A 13,018-nucleotide genomic window follows, 5' to 3' on the forward strand; every position below is an offset into this window, starting at 1 on the left:
GAAAGCAAAGAAATGAGCCATGGTGTCCCACAGAGAGCATTGTCCACGTTCCACTAGTCGCTCTGTCTTTTCTTTACACCATCAAAATCAGGGGAGAGCGCGAACGCAGTCCCCCACTACCAGAAATTGTGCAGTCGAGATTCCCACATTTGAGGAATTCGCAGGGGTCAGCACGACCGGATGTGCAATGGCCGAGCCTCGCCCTGGGCAAACAACCTTCTTGATCATTGTATCACCCCTGCCAGGTAAGTATGAGTTGGAACAGACCAAGTTGGCGCAGGGGTTCCTGGCCACTGGCAACACGCAGATGGTGGGCCCACCTCCAAGATTCCGTAAAGGGGGAGGGGCCTCCCTGAAAGACATCATTACTCGGAGCTTCCATAACAGCGACCTCTCCCGGTGAAGTGCCAAGGCTGCATCTAAATTATCCCGGCTAGATAGTGGACAGGAGGCACGCACTAAATCTAGACTCCTCCGACGGAGAAGCCGAGCAAAAGAGCGAACGTACGGCAGAACATGGCACAGAAAGCAAAGAAATGAGCCATGGTGTCCCACAGAGAGCATTGTCCACGTTCCACTAGTCGCTCTGTCTTTTCTTTACACCATCAAAATCAGGGGAGAGCGCGAACGCAGTCCCCCACTACCAGAAATTGTGCAGTCGAGATTCCCACATTTGAGGAATTCGCAGGGGTCAGCACGACCGGATGTGCAATGGCCGAGCCTCGCCCTGGGCAAACAACCTTCTTGATCATTGTATCACCCCTGCCAGGTAAGTATGAGTTGGAACAGACCAAGTTGGCGCAGGGGTTCCTGGCCACTGGCAACACGCAGATGGTGGGCCCACCTCCAAGATTCCGTAAAGGGGGAGGGGCCTCCCTGAAAGACATCATTACTCGGAGCTTCCATAACAGCGACCTCTCCCGGTGAAGTGCCAAGGCTGCATCTAAATTATCCCGGCTAGATAGTGGACAGGAGGCACGCACTAAATCTAGACTCCTCCGACGGAGAAGCCGAGCAAAAGAGCGAACGTACGGCAGAACATGGCACAGAAAGCAAAGAAATGAGCCATGGTGTCCCACAGAGAGCATTGTCCACGTTCCACTAGTCGCTCTGTCTTTTCTTTACACCATCAAAATCAGGGGAGAGCGCGAACGCAGTCCCCCACTACCAGAAATTGTGCAGTCGAGATTCCCACATTTGAGGAATTCGCAGGGGTCAGCACGACCGGATGTGCAATGGCCGAGCCTCGCCCTGGGCAAACAACCTTCTTGATCATTGTATCACCCCTGCCAGGTAAGTATGAGTTGGAACAGACCAAGTTGGCGCAGGGGTTCCTGGCCACTGGCAACACGCAGATGGTGGGCCCACCTCCAAGATTCCGTAAAGGGGGAGGGGCCTCCCTCAAAGACATCATTACTCGGAGCTTCCATAACAGCGACCTCTCCCGGTGAAGTGCCAAGGCTGCATCTAAATTATCCCGGCTAGATAGTGGACAGGAGGCACGCACTAAATCTAGACTCCTCCGACGGAGAAGCCGAGCAAAAGAGCGAACGTACGGCAGAACATGGCACAGAAAGCAAAGAAATGAGCCATGGTGTCCCACAGAGAGCATTGTCCACGTTCCACTAGTCGCTCTGTCTTTTCTTTACACCATCAAAATCAGGGGAGAGCGCGAACGCAGTCCCCCACTACCAGAAATTGTGCAGTCGAGATTCCCACATTTGAGGAATTCGCAGGGGTCAGCACGACCGGATGTGCAATGGCCGAGCCTCGCCCTGGGCAAACAACCTTCTTGATCATTGTATCACCCCTGCCAGGTAAGTATGAGTTGGAACAGACCAAGTTGGCGCAGGGGTTCCTGGCCACTGGCAACACGCAGATGGTGGGCCCATCTCCAAGATTCCGTAAAGGGGGAGGGGCCTCCCTGAAAGACATCATTACTCGGAGCTTCCATAACAGCGACCTCTCCCGGTGAAGTGCCAAGGCTGCATCTAAATTATCCCGGCTAGATAGTGGACAGGAGGCACGCACTAAATCTAGACTCCTCCGACGGAGAAGCCGAGCAAAAGAGCGAACGTACGGCAGAACATGGCACAGAAAGCAAAGAAATGAGCCATGGTGTCCCACAGAGAGCATTGTCCACGTTCCACTAGTCGCTCTGTCTTTTCTTTACACCATCAAAATCAGGGGAGAGCGCGAACGCAGTCCCCCACTACCAGAAATTGTGCAGTCGAGATTCCCACATTTGAGGAATTCGCAGGGGTCAGCACGACCGGATGTGCAATGGCCGAGCCTCGCCCTGGGCAAACAACCTTCTTGATCATTGTATCACCCCTGCCAGGTAAGTATGAGTTGGAACAGACCAAGTTGGCGCAGGGGTTCCTGGCCACTGGCAACACGCAGATGGTGGGCCCACCTCCAAGATTCCGTAAAGGGGGAGGGGCCTCCCTGAAAGACATCATTACTCGGAGCTTCCATAACAGCGACCTCTCCCGGTGAAGTGCCAAGGCTGCATCTAAATTATCCCGGCTAGATAGTGGACAGGAGGCACGCACTAAATCTAGACTCCTCCGACGGAGAAGCCGAGCAAAAGAGCGAACGTACGGCAGAACATGGCACAGAAAGCAAAGAAATGAGCCATGGTGTCCCACAGAGAGCATTGTCCACGTTCCACTAGTCGCTCTGTCTTTTCTTTACACCATCAAAATCAGGGGAGAGCGCGAACGCAGTCCCCCACTACCAGAAATTGTGCAGTCGAGATTCCCACATTTGAGGAATTCGCAGGGGTCAGCACGACCGGATGTGCAATGGCCGAGCCTCGCCCTGGGCAAACAACCTTCTTGATCATTGTATCACCCCTGCCAGGTAAGTATGAGTTGGAACAGACCAAGTTGGCGCAGGGGTTCCTGGCCACTGGCAACACGCAGATGGTGGGCCCACCTCCAAGATTCCGTAAAGGGGGAGGGGCCTCCCTGAAAGACATCATTACTCGGAGCTTCCATAACAGCGACCTCTCCCGGTGAAGTGCCAAGGCTGCATCTAAATTATCCCGGCTAGATAGTGGACAGGAGGCACGCACTAAATCTAGACTCCTCCGACGGAGAAGCCGAGCAAAAGAGCGAACGTACGGCAGAACATGGCACAGAAAGCAAAGAAATGAGCCATGGTGTCCCACAGAGAGCATTGTCCACGTTCCACTAGTCGCTCTGTCTTTTCTTTACACCATCAAAATCAGGGGAGAGCGCGAACGCAGTCCCCCACTACCAGAAATTGTGCAGTCGAGATTCCCACATTTGAGGAATTCGCAGGGGTCAGCACGACCGGATGTGCAATGGCCGAGCCTCGCCCTGGGCAAACAACCTTCTTGATCGATCATTGTATCACCCCTGCCAGGTAAGTATGAGTTGGAACAGACCAAGTTGGCGCAGGGGTTCCTGGCCACTGGCAACACGCAGATGGTGGGCCCACCTCCAAGATTCCGTAAAGGGGGAGGGGCCTCCCTGAAAGACATCATTACTCGGAGCTTCCATAACAGCGACCTCTCCCGGTGAAGTGCCAAGGCTGCATCTAAATTATCCCGGCTAGATAGTGGACAGGAGGCACGCACTAAATCTAGACTCCTCCGACGGAGAAGCCGAGCAAAAGAGCGAACGTACGGCAGAACATGGCACAGAAAGCAAAGAAATGAGCCATGGTGTCCCACAGAGAGCATTGTCCACGTTCCACTAGTCGCTCTGTCTTTTCTTTACACCATCAAAATCAGGGGAGAGCGCGAACGCAGTCCCCCACTACCAGAAATTGTGCAGTCGAGATTCCCACATTTGAGGAATTCGCAGGGGTCAGCACGACCGGATGTGCAATGGCCGAGCCTCGCCCTGGGCAAACAATTTTTCAATTTTTCAATTTTTTTTCTTTATTGTGTTTCATAGCAAATACATACATAAGACTCAGAGGTATCAGCTTAAAAATACATGTACAAGCACATTGTGGAGGCTAAAATCTTTTACATCTTTCACTGCATTTAAATCAGAAGGATATCACATCAACATATCACAAATCCATAATACATGTTACACAAGTCGCAAATTCTGTCCCATTAAAAGCATAAATCCCACCCAAACAAATTTCCCATACAATCCATTTTCCACATGACTTTTGTTTTTTCCTTCCCGTACTTCAACAAGTCCCTTGTGACATAGTCCTTAATGCTGTTCAGTGCCATACTTTTTGCCCCACCCAAACTAATCTTTTCTTTTTTAAGGAATAACCTATTCCTAACCACCCACAAAGTACATTTGACACAATTAATAACTGCCCAGAGTCTACAAAATTCTTGATCTTTTTTCTTTATGTGTAATCCAAAAAGTACAGTTTCTCTACATAAAACCATGTTTTTATTTCCAAACCATGGCCTAAACACATTCCACACAAGTTTAGCAAATGTACAGTCCCAAAACACATGATCTATTGTTTCTTCATTACAAAAGCTTTCTCTGATACATTTAGCACTAGCACACAGACCCCATCTGTAGAGGACTGTTCTTGTTGGTAAACAGTTCTGTGCCACCTTCCAAGCTACATCTTTATGTTTGTTAAACAGAAAGGGGGAGGATGTACATTTCCATACTCGTACACACTGGTTTTCTGTCAATGCCCTAATTGTTTCTATTCTCGGGGGGGCATCCTCCAATAATTCATGTATGGCACCGCTACTTAAATCAGAGCCTGCACATATGGTTCCTTTATGCTTCACTAAAAAATCTTTTGCTTCTTGGTAGAGGTATGGCCGAGTATCCGAGGAGGGTAGGGTGAGAGGTCGCCTTTCCCAGTTCTTCCCAGGCATATACCTGCCCACCCAGAATTTGGCAAAGAGAGTCCACAGAGCTTCTCCTCCTTGGTCTGCTATTCCTTTTAAGATGTTACTCAGGAACATTGCTTTAAATTTCTTTGTAATATCCAGCACGTCTCTGCCCCCTAAAGCTTTTGGTTTATACATGATTGTCCTTTTGACTCTCTCTGTTTTTCCCCCCCAGATAAAGCGGAACATCTCCCGGCGGGCCAATGTGATGAAGGGACTGGGGGCAGGAAGTATCATCGCCAGGTATGATAAGGCTGATAGAATTTCCATCTTTGCAATCATAATTTTGCCAAGCATTGTTAAATCATGTGATCTCCATAGGAAGAATTTCTGTTTTATTTTATTTATTCTCGTTCCCCAGTTTTTCCTATCTGTCTCTTCTCCAAAGTAAATCCCAAGAACCTTAATATTTTTATCTTGTTCAGTCAACCCTAAGGGTATTTTGTTTTCTGTCCAATTACTGTACAAGATTTCACTTTTACTTACATTCAACTTAATTCCTGTTGCTTTAGAGAATTGTCCACATGTAGCCAATCCTGTGTGAATAGAAAGGTTATCCACTGCAAAGAAGGTTATATCATCCATATACATAGATAATTTTGCCTGTCTTCCATTCCCTCCAGGGATTGGCATTCCTCTGAAGTTCACATTAGAACGTATTGCATTGGCTAGGGGCTCCATGCATATGACAAATAGTGAAGCTGACAGAGGGCACCCTTGTCTTAGTCCAGACTGCAGCGGGATGGTTGCTGATGGGTGGCCGTTTATCATGGCAATGCTGGAAATGTTGCAGTACATCATTTTAATGGAGGACAGAAACAATGGTCCAAAATTCATCTTTTCTAAAATTGACATTAAAAATTCTCTATCAAGTTTATCAAATGCTTTTTCATGGTCCAGGGTCACAATGCTCACTGGAGTTTGTCTTTCCTTAGAGTAGAGGATAATGTCCCGTGTCAAGGCAAGATTATCTGATATTCCTCTCTTTGGGATTCCGCAGGTCTGTTCAGAGCTGACGACTTTGGCCAACACAGTTTGCAATCTAGAGCACATAACTTTAGCACAGATCTTATAGTCAGTCCCTAAAAGGCTTATTGGTCTCCAATTCTTTATGTCTGATTTTTCTCCTTTTTTAAAGAGGAGTGAGATACAGCCGTTTCTCATACTGTCAGTTAATTCTCCCTTCTCCTGAGATTCTTTATATATGTTAAGAAGCTCCTCCGCTAAGATGTCCTTAAAAGCAATGTAAAAATCCCCTGGCAAGCCGTCAAGTCCTGGTGCTTTATTCTTTGATAGGTTATCTATGGCCTTTTTTATTTCATGTAGCGAAAAGGGACTTTCTAAAAGATATTTGTCTTCATTTAACAGGACCTTTTCTATTTGTCCCAGAAAACGCTGCTTCTGTATAGAATTTGTACATGGCTTCTTATAAAGATCTTTGTAAAAAGTTTCCACAACATTTGCCAGCTCATTTTGTTTGTCCACTTTGATACCATCTTGATTTTTTAGTTCTTTTATTGACTGACGTGGTTTCAGCAATTTCCTGAAGAAATACTGTGTACAATTTTCGTTCTGTTCAAAGGTTTTAGCTCGACTCCTTTCTATAGCTCCTCTTGCATCTTCTGCTGCGATGGTCATCATTTTCCCTTTAATCAGGGTGATCTCCTCATCTACATCAAAGCCCTCCTGCTGCATTTTATAGAATCTCTGCAGTTTTCCTTGTAACCTTTTTAGATAAAGTTTTTTCCCTTGAGCTTTCCTTTTCCCTTCTATTTGGAAGAATATTCTTGTTCTCTTTTTAATTTCCTCCCACCAGTCTGAAGCTGAGTTATAAAGACTTTTCAATGAAATCCAATCATAAAATTTTGCTTTGTATCTGTTAATTACATTGGGGTTATCTAAAAGGCTTGTATTCAGTTTCCAGTAACCTTGTCCAGCTTTTATAGACCCAGGGATTTTTACTGCACAGGTCAAAAGGGAGTGATCTGAAAAAAAAGTTGGAGCCACTGTAGCTTGTATCACCTCAAGACTTGTTGATGTTAAAATCATGTCTATTCTTGAGTGTGCCTTTCCATTTGTCCAGGTAAAACCAGGCAGATCTGGATTTTCTTTTCTGTAGGTATCAATCAGTTTAAAATCCTTTATAATGGTCTTCAACAGCTCAGAGCTACTATCTGTTGTGTTGGCTGTTTTGGTTATTTTATCTTTACAATTTAGGACACAATTAAAATCACCAGCTATTACAATGGGAATGTTACATAACAATACAGGATATAAAGCTGAAAGTGTTTCTAACCGATCTTTTAAATCAGTAGGGCAATAGATATTAATAAGTCTCAGCTCAAGCCCGTGCCTCTGAATATCGACACAGATCAGTCTTCCATCCTGTATAATTTGAATTTTCTGGACCTCAATATTATGAGCTCTAAAAAGTATTCCTACTCCAGACGCTCTGTTAGAGTTATCTCCTGACCACACAGAAGGCCCATGTGTCCATCGTCCTTGGAAGGTTTTATAATTATCTTTATATGAAAGCCAACATTCCTGTAAGAAATAAATGTCACTTTTTAAGGTTTGTAGATGTTCAAAAACTGCCTCACATTTCACTCTATCATTTATGCCACGTACATTAATAGATGTTGTTTTTAGAGTGTCCATTAGGGGAACTAGGGAGGATATCAATGTTCATGGCGAGTCTTCTTCCTTTTTTTTGCATGTTTCTTTTTATTTGCTAGACTTGCTGAGGAGGTATTTGATTGTAAAGAACTTTCTTTCATTTGAGTTGCTGTGGAGAACCCTAAGACCTCATCAGGCTCTAAGAATGGGGTTTCTAGAGGGGATTTGGGCGACCAGTTGATCTCAGCCCCCCACTGTGCCTCCCCAGAGGAGGTGGTGAGGACTCTCTCCCTTTTGTCTTCTACGTTTCCTCCACCAGAGGGAGACACAGGGAAAGCAGATGGTGAACTTGTAGATGGTGAACTTGTAGAGGGGTTCTCCCCAATGTTGGAAACGATTGACTCCAAAGGACTCTCTGCTCCGATTTCTGTAGTTCCCAGGAATCCTTCGGCTTGTGAGGGTGGAATTACAGATCCATCTGGGCTCTCATTGAGGGCGGCCGAAGACTCGGATGAACTTTCTGAACAGGATGTTTCACTTTCCATGTCTTCTGATGGACTGAAGGGGTCCAAACTTCCTTTAGCTGTGGCCTCATTCATTTGTTGGTTTGGGTTAGTATCAACCTCACTTGAAAAGAGAGAGGGGAGAAAAACTGTTCCTTGTGTTTCAGCCAAATCAGGCTGATTGTTGTAATCAGATTCAGGTGAGGTGGTAGCCATGTTGGAAGCATGTGCTTCCAAAGTTACTACCTCCATGTGTTGAACAATGGTGGCACTATACTCCGTTTCTGAGGGGGGAGCACACATTTTAACACGGTTTGCATAGGCTCGTGGACAATCTTTAAACCTATGGTCTTGTGAAAGGCAAAGATTACAAACTGTAGAAGCAGTGCACTGTGAGGCAGTATGTTCTGTGCTCTTACATATTCTACAGACCTCCACAGTGCATTGGGCCGCGAGATGCTCTTTGCTTCTACAACGCCTGCATTCCTTCGGTTGTCCTACATAAAAAACAGAGCCTCTAAAAGAACCAATCTGGATATTATTGGGTAGATGTTGAATCCCATCACCGATTCTTTTCAGCCTGACTTGGAATCTTCGTTCTCCCGTTTTAATTCCATCCACATCTTTTACTTCAAATCCAGAAAGAACTGTGGCATACCTCATTAACCATGTGCTAATGTCCTCAATCTTCACTTTTTCAGAATACATCACAACATGGACGATCTTTAAATCTCTCTCTGACAAAGGTATGAAAACAATCTTCTGAAAGGCTGCAGAATCCTTCTTCTTTTTATCAAATCTCTCACAGCACAGTTCAAAAATCCTTAAACTTGCAAAAATGACTTCAAAAATCTTCTTACCAGGAAAAGCAAAGACATAATCCAGTTGATTTGTTGGAAATCCCAATTCTTTTTGCAGGATCTGGCGACTAAACTGCAATCGATCCATCTCCAGATCTTCCAACAATTCGAATCTTGCAGCATTCCTCCTTTGTCCTGGTAATGCCATGCTTCAGTCCTTGCACTCCAGCCGTCAAGATGAATGGGCAAACAACCTTCTTGATCATTGTATCACCCCTGCCAGGTAAGTATGAGTTGGAACAGACCAAGTTGGCGCAGGGGTTCCTGGCCACTGGCAACACGCAGATGGTGGGCCCACCTCCAAGATTCCGTAAAGGGGGAGGGGCCTCCCTCAAAGACATCATTACTCGGAGCTTCCATAACAGCGACCTCTCCCGGTGAAGTGCCAAGGCTGCATCTAAATTATCCCGGCTAGATAGTGGACAGGAGGCACGCACTAAATCTAGACTCCTCCGACGGAGAAGCCGAGCAAAAGAGCGAACGTACGGCAGAACATGGCACAGAAAGCAAAGAAATGAGCCATGGTGTCCCACAGAGAGCATTGTCCACGTTCCACTAGTCGCTCTGTCTTTTCTTTACACCATCAAAATCAGGGGAGAGCGCGAACGCAGTCCCCCACTACCAGAAATTGTGCAGTCGAGATTCCCACATTTGAGGAATTCGCAGGGGTCAGCACGACCGGATGTGCAATGGCCGAGCCTCGCCCTGGGCAAACAACCTTCTTGATCATTGTATCACCCCTGCCAGGTAAGTATGAGTTGGAACAGACCAAGTTGGCGCAGGGGTTCCTGGCCACTGGCAACACGCAGATGGTGGGCCCACCTCCAAGATTCCGTAAAGGGGGAGGGGCCTCCCTGAAAGACATCATTACTCGGAGCTTCCATAACAGCGACCTCTCCCGGTGAAGTGCCAAGGCTGCATCTAAATTATCCCGGCTAGATAGTGGACAGGAGGCACGCACTAAATCTAGACTCCTCCGACGGAGAAGCCGAGCAAAAGAGCGAACGTACGGCAGAACATGGCACAGAAAGCAAAGAAATGAGCCATGGTGTCCCACAGAGAGCATTGTCCACGTTCCACTAGTCGCTCTGTCTTTTCTTTACACCATCAAAATCAGGGGAGAGCGCGAACGCAGTCCCCCACTACCAGAAATTGTGCAGTCGAGATTCCCACATTTGAGGAATTCGCAGGGGTCAGCACGACCGGATGTGCAATGGCCGAGCCTCGCCCTGGGCAAACAACCTTCTTGATCATTGTATCACCCCTGCCAGGTAAGTATGAGTTGGAACAGACCAAGTTGGCGCAGGGGTTCCTGGCCACTGGCAACACGCAGATGGTGGGCCCACCTCCAAGATTCCGTAAAGGGGGAGGGGCCTCCCTGAAAGACATCATTACTCGGAGCTTCCATAACAGCGACCTCTCCCGGTGAAGTGCCAAGGCTGCATCTAAATTATCCCGGCTAGATAGTGGACAGGAGGCACGCACTAAATCTAGACTCCTCCGACGGAGAAGCCGAGCAAAAGAGCGAACGTACGGCAGAACATGGCACAGAAAGCAAAGAAATGAGCCATGGTGTCCCACAGAGAGCATTGTCCACGTTCCACTAGTCGCTCTATCTTTTCTTTACACCATCAAAATCAGGGGAGAGCGCGAACGCAGTCCCCCACTACCAGAAATTGTGCAGTCGAGATTCCCACATTTGAGGAATTCGCAGGGGTCAGCACGACCGGATGTGCAATGGCCGAGCCTCGCCCTGGGTAAACAACCTTCTTGATCATTGTATCACCCCTGCCAGGTAAGTATGAGTTGGAACAGACCAAGTTGGCGCAGGGGTTCCTGGCCACTGGCAACACGCAGATGGTGGGCCCACCTCCAAGATTCCGTAAAGGGGGAGGGGCCTCCCTGAAAGACATCATTACTCGGAGCTTCCATAACAGCGACCTCTCCCGGTGAAGTGCCAAGGCTGCATCTAAATTATCCCGGCTAGATAGTGGACAGGAGGCACGCACTAAATCTAGACTCCTCCGACGGAGAAGCCGAGCAAAAGAGCGAACGTACGGCAGAACATGGCACAGAAAGCAAAGAAATGAGCCATGGTGTCCCACAGAGAGCATTGTCCACGTTCCACTAGTCGCTCTGTCTTTTCTTTACACCATCAAAATCAGGGGAGAGCGCGAACGCAGTCCCCCACTACCAGAAATTGTGCAGTCGAGATTCCCACATTTGAGGAATTCGCAGGGGTCAGCACGACCGGATGTGCAATGGCCGAGCCTCGCCCTGGGCAAACAACCTTCTTGATCATTGTATCACCCCTGCCAGGTAAGTATGAGTTGGAACAGACCAAGTTGGCGCAGGGGTTCCTGGCCACTGGCAACACGCAGATGGTGGGCCCACCTCCAAGATTCCGTAAAGGGGGAGGGGCCTCCCTCAAAGACATCATTACTCGGAGCTTCCATAACAGCGACCTCTCCCGGTGAAGTGCCAAGGCTGCATCTAAATTATCCCGGCTAGATAGTGGACAGGAGGCACGCACTAAATCTAGACTCCTCCGACGGAGAAGCCGAGCAAAAGAGCGAACGTACGGCAGAACATGGCACAGAAAGCAAAGAAATGAGCCATGGTGTCCCACAGAGAGCATTGTCCACGTTCCACTAGTCGCTCTGTCTTTTCTTTACACCATCAAAATCAGGGGAGAGCGCGAACGCAGTCCCCCACTACCAGAAATTGTGCAGTCGAGATTCCCACATTTGAGGAATTCGCAGGGGTCAGCACGACCGGATGTGCAATGGCCGAGCCTCGCCCTGGGCAAACAACCTTCTTGATCATTGTATCACCCCTGCCAGGTAAGTATGAGTTGGAACAGACCAAGTTGGCGCAGGGGTTCCTGGCCACTGGCAACACGCAGATGGTGGGCCCACCTCCAAGATTCCGTAAAGGGGGAGGGGCCTCCCTGAAAGACATCATTACTCGGAGCTTCCATAACAGCGACCTCTCCCGGTGAAGTGCCAAGGCTGCATCTAAATTATCCCGGCTAGATAGTGGACAGGAGGCACGCACTAAATCTAGACTCCTCCGACGGAGAAGCCGAGCAAAAGAGCGAACGTACGGCAGAACATGGCACAGAAAGCAAAGAAATGAGCCATGGTGTCCCACAGAGAGCATTGTCCACGTTCCACTAGAGCGCGAACGCAGTCCCCCACTACCAGAAATTGTGCAGTCGAGATTCCCACATTTGAGGAATTCGCAGGGGTCAGCACGACCGGATGTGCAATGGCCGAGCCTCGCCCTGGGCAAACAACCTTCTTGATCATTGTATCACCCCTGCCAGGTAAGTATGAGTTGGAACAGACCAAGTTGGCGCAGGGGTTCCTGGCCACTGGCAACACGCAGATGGTGGGCCCACCTCCAAGATTCCGTAAAGGGGGAGGGGCCTCCCTGAAAGACATCATTACTCGGAGCTTCCATAACAGCGACCTCTCCCGGTGAAGTGCCAAGGCTGCATCTAAATTATCCCGGCTAGATAGTGGACAGGAGGCACGCACTAAATCTAGACTCCTCCGACGGAGAAGCCGAGCAAAAGAGCGAACGTACGGCAGAACATGGCACAGAAAGCAAAGAAATGAGCCATGGTGTCCCACAGAGAGCATTGTCCACGTTCCACTAGTCGCTCTGTCTTTTCTTTACACCATCAAAATCAGGGGAGAGCGCGAACGCAGTCCCCCACTACCAGAAATTGTGCAGTCGAGATTCCCACATTTGAGGAATTCGCAGGGGTCAGCACGACCGGATGTGCAATGGCCGAGCCTCGCCCTGGGCAAACAACCTTCTTGATCATTGTATCACCCCTGCCAGGTAAGTATGAGTTGGAACAGACCAAGTTGGCGCAGGGGTTCCTGGCCACTGGCAACACGCAGATGGTGGGCCCACCTCCAAGATTCCGTAAAGGGGGAGGGGCCTCCCTGAAAGACATCATTACTCGGAGCTTCCATAACAGCGACCTCTCCCGGTGAAGTGCCAAGGCTGCATCTAAATTATCCCGGCTAGATAGTGGACAGGAGGCACGCACTAAATCTAGACTCCTCCGACGGAGAAGCCGAGCAAAAGAGCGAACGTACGGCAGAACATGGCACAGAAAGCAAAGAAATGAGCCATGGTGTCCCACAGAGAGCATTGTCCACGTT

At 48.3% G+C, this 13,018-nt stretch overlaps 14 non-coding genes and 1 pseudogene across 14 annotated transcripts; all 15 read right to left on the reverse strand.

The window, feature by feature from the left end:
- Positions 1–88: 88 nt before the first annotated feature.
- LOC143105077 (U1 spliceosomal RNA) lies at positions 89–253 on the reverse strand. Its single transcript, XR_012983217.1, has one exon. It is a non-coding gene; the product is annotated as a U1 spliceosomal RNA (small nuclear RNA).
- A 359-nt stretch (positions 254–612) lies between these two features.
- On the reverse strand, positions 613–777 carry LOC143105078 (U1 spliceosomal RNA). The gene has a single exon (XR_012983218.1). It is a non-coding gene; the product is annotated as a U1 spliceosomal RNA (small nuclear RNA).
- Positions 778–1,136: 359 nt separating this feature from the next.
- LOC143105079 (U1 spliceosomal RNA) lies at positions 1,137–1,301 on the reverse strand. Its single transcript, XR_012983219.1, has one exon. It is a non-coding gene; the product is annotated as a U1 spliceosomal RNA (small nuclear RNA).
- A 359-nt stretch (positions 1,302–1,660) lies between these two features.
- Positions 1,661–1,825, reverse strand: LOC143105080 (U1 spliceosomal RNA). The gene has a single exon (XR_012983220.1). It is a non-coding gene; the product is annotated as a U1 spliceosomal RNA (small nuclear RNA).
- A 359-nt stretch (positions 1,826–2,184) lies between these two features.
- LOC143105081 (U1 spliceosomal RNA) lies at positions 2,185–2,349 on the reverse strand. The gene has a single exon (XR_012983221.1). It is a non-coding gene; the product is annotated as a U1 spliceosomal RNA (small nuclear RNA).
- A 359-nt stretch (positions 2,350–2,708) lies between these two features.
- Positions 2,709–2,873, reverse strand: LOC143105082 (U1 spliceosomal RNA). Its single transcript, XR_012983222.1, has one exon. It is a non-coding gene; the product is annotated as a U1 spliceosomal RNA (small nuclear RNA).
- Positions 2,874–3,232: 359 nt separating this feature from the next.
- On the reverse strand, positions 3,233–3,401 carry LOC143105270 (U1 spliceosomal RNA). Its single transcript, XR_012983400.1, has one exon. It is a non-coding gene; the product is annotated as a U1 spliceosomal RNA (small nuclear RNA).
- A 359-nt stretch (positions 3,402–3,760) lies between these two features.
- On the reverse strand, positions 3,761–3,936 carry LOC143105278 (U1 spliceosomal RNA; annotated as a pseudogene).
- A 5,491-nt stretch (positions 3,937–9,427) lies between these two features.
- Positions 9,428–9,592, reverse strand: LOC143105083 (U1 spliceosomal RNA). The gene has a single exon (XR_012983223.1). It is a non-coding gene; the product is annotated as a U1 spliceosomal RNA (small nuclear RNA).
- A 359-nt stretch (positions 9,593–9,951) lies between these two features.
- LOC143105084 (U1 spliceosomal RNA) lies at positions 9,952–10,116 on the reverse strand. The gene has a single exon (XR_012983224.1). It is a non-coding gene; the product is annotated as a U1 spliceosomal RNA (small nuclear RNA).
- Positions 10,117–10,475: 359 nt separating this feature from the next.
- LOC143105129 (U1 spliceosomal RNA) lies at positions 10,476–10,640 on the reverse strand. Its single transcript, XR_012983266.1, has one exon. It is a non-coding gene; the product is annotated as a U1 spliceosomal RNA (small nuclear RNA).
- Positions 10,641–10,999: 359 nt separating this feature from the next.
- Positions 11,000–11,164, reverse strand: LOC143105085 (U1 spliceosomal RNA). Its single transcript, XR_012983225.1, has one exon. It is a non-coding gene; the product is annotated as a U1 spliceosomal RNA (small nuclear RNA).
- A 359-nt stretch (positions 11,165–11,523) lies between these two features.
- On the reverse strand, positions 11,524–11,688 carry LOC143105086 (U1 spliceosomal RNA). Its single transcript, XR_012983226.1, has one exon. It is a non-coding gene; the product is annotated as a U1 spliceosomal RNA (small nuclear RNA).
- A 325-nt stretch (positions 11,689–12,013) lies between these two features.
- LOC143105274 (U1 spliceosomal RNA) lies at positions 12,014–12,173 on the reverse strand. Its single transcript, XR_012983404.1, has one exon. It is a non-coding gene; the product is annotated as a U1 spliceosomal RNA (small nuclear RNA).
- A 359-nt stretch (positions 12,174–12,532) lies between these two features.
- On the reverse strand, positions 12,533–12,697 carry LOC143105087 (U1 spliceosomal RNA). Its single transcript, XR_012983227.1, has one exon. It is a non-coding gene; the product is annotated as a U1 spliceosomal RNA (small nuclear RNA).
- Between the last annotated feature and the right edge of the window lie 321 nt (positions 12,698–13,018).

Source organism: Alosa pseudoharengus, unplaced genomic scaffold (assembly GCF_046254945.1).
Source record: "Alosa pseudoharengus isolate Yale_2024_CS ecotype anadromous, Long Island Sound unplaced genomic scaffold, YU_APseudo_1.1 YU_APseudo_1.1_scf_5, whole genome shotgun sequence".
NCBI lineage: Eukaryota > Metazoa > Chordata > Actinopteri > Clupeiformes > Clupeidae > Alosa > Alosa pseudoharengus.